Source organism: Myodes glareolus, chromosome 12 (genome assembly GCF_982192425.1).
Source record: "Myodes glareolus chromosome 12, mMyoGla1.1, whole genome shotgun sequence".
NCBI lineage: Eukaryota > Metazoa > Chordata > Mammalia > Rodentia > Cricetidae > Myodes > Myodes glareolus.
Genome location: NC_142037.1, coordinates 79,278,303 through 79,283,729, shown reverse-complemented (window position 1 = coordinate 79,283,729; position 5,427 = coordinate 79,278,303). Strand labels below are relative to the sequence as shown.

At 46.8% G+C, this 5,427-nt stretch overlaps 1 pseudogene; it reads left to right on the top strand.

Moving 5' to 3' along the window:
- The first annotated feature begins 474 nt into the window (after window positions 1-474).
- On the top strand, window positions 475-664 carry LOC148120301 (Nuclear RNase P; annotated as a pseudogene).
- Window positions 665-5,427: the final 4,763 nt, after the last annotated feature.

The following is a 5,427-nucleotide window of genomic DNA, read 5'->3' as shown; positions in this document are numbered from 1 at the left end:
TTCGCCTAATTTTGTTAAGAGAGCTCAGTCTCTGGCTCTCACGTACAAAAAACTTTAATTTTTGACTGAGAAAGACAAGCTGCTTGATCGTGCTGAGAGTGCTGGCGGCAGCCGGCCCGCCTTTGAGCGGTAATGCCTGATTAGAAACACGGAAGTGGGCCAGGCACGGTGGTGCACACCTTTAATCCCAGCTACTCAGGAGAGAGACGCAAAATTGCACTCTCCAGTGCTAGCTCGTTCGGGAGGCGTGGCCATGCTAACCAGTTGCTGGCGGGGAGTTTGCTGGAGGCCTACGGAAAAGATATGGCGACGGGTGGGCTAAAGTCCGTGTGTCATCAGAGGCTATATGTCCCGGCCTTCTGGCGGGGCTATGGTTTTTGGAGGACTTTTTCAGCACCTGAGCGGACTCGCCTGACTGAGGCGGAAGCTGCGTGGTGAGCAGCGGCGCCATAGAAGGCAGAGAGGAGCTGAATCGGCTCTGCGGAAAAACTGTGTTTCCATAGCAACATGGGCGAGCGGGGAGGTGAGTTCCCAGAGAACGGGGCTCTGCGCGCGGGCGGACCGGGCAGGAGAAGCCCCTCCACGGGTGGGCGGATGCCCCCCCTCGCCGGAGCTTGGAAAAGGCTCACAGCCGGCGGTGCGAGTTCATTGCCTGAGGTGAAACGGCGAGCCCGCGCACGGCCCGGGGCGGAGCCATGCCTTTGGGCCATGCGGAGCGCGCCATTATGGGCTTCAGAGGCGGAGCTGTGGCAGCCGCCGCTGTCCGCTGCTGCTGCCGCCCTCAGTCAAGGTCGCCAAGAATTCAGTCAGATAAAAACATTTGTCGCCAAAAATTCAGTCAGATAAAAACATTTATCCCCTAAACAACGTCCCTTCGTCAGCAGGAAGTAGCCAGATCGATGCTACGCCCATTCTCCCTTAAAAAACTGGTCGTGATTATCATAATAAAGGCATGTTTACCTGGTTAACGTATCCTAGGTAACAAAGAAAGGCGGACCTTTTGCCTGAGGCACCTGGTGAGATAAACAATGTTACCTAGAGGTTTTTCCATCTGAATAGAGGAGCTGGAGAGATGGCTCAGAGGTTAAGAGCACTGATTGCTCTTCCAAAGGTCCTGAGTTCAATTCCCAGTGACAACTGCTTTGGTTTTTAAACAATAGAGGGGGACTACACTACCAGTGACAGCTTCCCCCAGAGAAAGGATTTCTCTTGCATTCTTTACACTTAATTTTTAATTCAAAATTTTGCTGGTACAGGCAAACAAGATTTGCTTTTTGAAGCAGAGACCTACAGGTCTCTAAGTTCAAAACCAGCCTACTTCCAGTACTGATTGTGCTGAATTTTTACACTGAGAGTTTTTAATACTCTTAAATGTTTATTTGGGAGGAGAGTTTTGTTTATGTTTTTCTAGGAATGCTGACATACATCTGGATGCCAGCGAGACCGACCAGAGAGATAAAGAAGACGACCCAGTGGATGCTGAGTGTCCTGCTGTGGAAGATTCGTGCGGAGGCAGCAGAGATGACCTTCTGGGCGGTGCCAAGAGCAGCTGTTTCACACCATCGACTTGAGCAACACCCTGTGCAACCTCTTATCTCTTACTCTACTTTGCCTTTTCCTTCCTTAGGAATGGGTGGGAGCAGAGATATCCTTGGCATGCTGCGTCTAGGTGGGGACCAGATTGGAAAATAGTTTTGCCTTATTGCTCTTAAAGACAATAATTAGGGGGAGATGTTGGGAGCCACCTGGAGGCACAGGTGGTCCTGCAGTTTGGAGGTAGCCACGTGGGGCTGAGCAACCCTGCCTGCACCCTTGCCTGCACATGCTCAGACCAGCAGAATGGCATTAACCAATCAGGACAGCGTTCGAGCTGCTCCACCGTTTAAAAGCAGCTGCCTCGGGGCCCAACGCTCTCTCTAAGCTTTCTCTCGTCCCTGCTCTATCGTCCCTTCCCCCAATTTTCCTCAAGGGAATGCTCCAAATAAAGATGTGACCAGAGAAGGAATTCTCGTTTTTGGTGGGGTTCATTCCTGCTGGACAGGATGGCGCCCCGCAACGAACCTGTGACCCAGGATCGTAACTACACATGAATATGGTGGCTAGTCAATAAATATCATAGTAATAGGAAAATTCTCTCCGTCTTTCAAGCTGCTTACCATGTTTTCATTGCTATTTTTAAATGTAAAGTTCAAAGAACTTTCTAGATAAACAAGTTTAAGAAAAGCTTTCAGATGTAACTGAGAGATAAAGAACTAAATAAAAGTTTGGGGTTCAGGGAATTAAAAACCTCACAGTCTAACATAAATAGAAACTCGGCTGCATGGCAACATTGTGCATAATCTTCCCATTATCAGTTCAGCTATCCTCGTGGGCTGATTCTTTTAGGCAGGTGTTGCCCTCCTGCAGGTGTGCCTTGGTTGTGGGGAGTTCCCCTTTGAGAGCAGCTGTTGGCTGTCACAGGTCCTGGAGTCTCCCAGGAGAATCACTATTCCATGTCCTGCTAGTGCCGAGCTGTCAGATCCAGATGTCTGTGTCATATGACATGCGTATGGTTTAATCTATCAGTCATGGATACTACACTGTTATCTGAGTGATCAGAGCCCAAGTCCTACCATCATAAGCTGAGTTTAGCCATCCTCAGTAAGCCAGCGGAGCAAACAAGTAGTAGCTAAAAGCAGAAAAAGGAACTAGGAAATGGGACAGAGAGACCCAGTAGGGTGTGTACGTGCGTGCGCGTGTGTGCGCACGCGCACACACAAACACACACTGCCACCTCCCAAATCCATCTTTTAGGTTCTAAATTGAAGATTAGGTTTAAGTAGAACGTTAGAGAGATGCCTAGCTAAGTAGTCCTATATTGTGTGGTCCCATGCACCACAGACTTTTGTTGTTTCAGGATCTCTGTCCTGCAAGGTGTGGAATGTTCCTTTACACTGTGTGAATATATGTCCCTGTGATTGGTTTAGTAAAGAAGCTGGTTGACCAGTAGCTGGACAGGATAAGGTTAGTCAGGAGAACAAGACTAAGGACACTGGGGAGAAGAAGGGTGGAGTCAGAAGAGTAGCCAGCTGTTGACAGAGGTTTTCTGTCCTGCCCAGTCCCGCAGCCGTTCAGTCCCAAAGAAACACACAGAGGTCTACAGTAATCATAAACTGGTTGGCCTATTAGCTCAGGCTTCTTATTAACTCTTATAACTTATATTAGCCCATAATTCTTGTACATGTTAGCCATGTGGCTGGTACCTTTTCTGGTGAGGCAGTCAAATCTTGCTTCCTCTGTGTCTGGGTGATGGCTGCAGGCTGAATCTTTCCTCTTCCCAGAATTCTCCTGTTTTCATTGCCCCTCCTCTACTCCTGTCTGGTTGCCTAGCCTATACTTCCTGCCTGGCTACTGGCCAATCAGCATTTTATTAAACAAGTACAAAAAACAAATCTTTACAGGGTAAAACCATTGTCCCACAGCAGCCAGCCAGACATGGAGAGGAAACAGAAAATGTAAGATAAAAGAGAGGTAAAGCCACATGGCAGAATGTAGATTAATATAAATGGGTTAGTTTAAGGTATAAGAGTTTGTGAGAAATAAGCCTGAGCTATTGGCTGAGTATTTATAATTAATATCAAGTCTCTGTGTGGTCATTTGGCAATGGGCAGGTGGGCCAGATGACTTGTCAGAACTGTGTGAAAAGTCCTCTGGGGAACCACATTCCTTCTCTGACTGCCACCAGGCTCCAGTTTTCTCCCAGAGTGAGATTCCCTTTCCTGGGAACCATTGTTTTAATAGCCTGACACTAATAGGAGGGATGGGCATGTGTCAGTTTAGGATATTCTCATCCTTAATAGAGAAATCTCAAATGGCTGAGTGATGGAGGAGGGTTATCTGTCTATTGTTACTTTCATTGGTTAATAAAGAGACTGCCTTGGCCTTTTTGATAGGCCAGCCCTTAGGTGGGTGGAGTAGACAGAACAGAATTGTGGGAGAAAGAAAGCAGAGGCAGTCAGTCGCCATGATTCTCCTCTCTGAGACAGCTGCAGGTTAGAATCCTCCTGGTAAGCCACCACCTCGTGGTGTTACACAGATTATTAGAATTGGGTTAGATCAATATGTAAGAGTTAGCTAATAAGAGGTTACAGATAATGGGCCAAGCAGTATTTAAAAGAATACAGTTTCTGTGTAATTATTTCAGGTAAAGCTAGCTGGGAGGCAGGCGGCGGGAAGAGGCCCACCAATCCCTTTTACAGCTGAGAAACACTTAAAGAAATGTCCAGCATCCTTAGCCATCAGGAAAATGCAAATCAAAACTACTTTGAGATTTCATCTTACACCTGCCAGAATGGCTAAGACCAATAACACAAGTGACAGCTCAGACTGTTGAGGATGTGGAGCAAAAGGAACACTTCTCTATTCCTGGAAGGAGTGCAAGCTTGTGCAGCAACTATGGAAACCAATATGGCGGTGCAGGAGACCATGAGGGAACTGGCAGGCAGCATTGGAACTCATGGAACATGATCCGGTGGTTGACAAAGCCAAATCTGAGTGAGCCTTGGAGAGGCAAAGCCCTGAGGACTGTGTGTCCTGAGGACTATTGCTGAGTATAACTCAGCTTGCTGCCTTTAGAGTCACCACATCCCTCATAAACTATGGGTTGTATAAAAGTTCTCAGGGGGGTTCTAGCCCTAAACAACCCAAGTTAATGCTGAGATAAAAGGTTGGCTCTCTGCAAACTGACAGTGGCGTCTTATTGCTGAGGACGCCGTCCACACACCTCACTGCACATGGAGAAGCTGAGCTGGTGCCCACGTGGAACCTGCACCCTTGTGTTCTCATCTCTTTGGTATGGGAAGGTACTCTGTAGGTCACCAAAAGAGATACATAAGCACCAACTCAGCCTTAAAACCTTTGACCTCCAATCTGTCATGCTTACAAAATATGCCAGGGCAATGGTGGTCCGGAACTTACGGGAGTAGACAACCATTGTCTGATTTGACTTGAGGCCCTCTCCATGAGAAGAAACTCCTATACAACACTGTTTGTGTAACCAAGAACCAGAATTGAGACTGCACAAAGGCTTCGAGAAAAACCATGGGCTGGAAAGATGGCTCAGCAGTTAAGAGCATTGCCTGCTCTTCCAAAGGTCCTGAGTTCAATTCCCAGCAACCACACGGTGGCTCACAGCCATCTGAAATGAGATCTGATGCCCTCTTCTGGCCTGTAGGCAAACACACAGACAGAATATTGTATACATAATAAGTAAATATTTAAAAAAAAAAAGAAAAGGAAAACCAAACAGCTCTGGTCAACAACAAGCAAACAATAAAAAGCACCCAAATCCAAAACCAAAATAAAACAAACAAAACAACAATAAAATAAAAATATTCCTAATGCTATTCTGTAACACAATTAATAAAAATTCAGAGACAGATAGTTAGG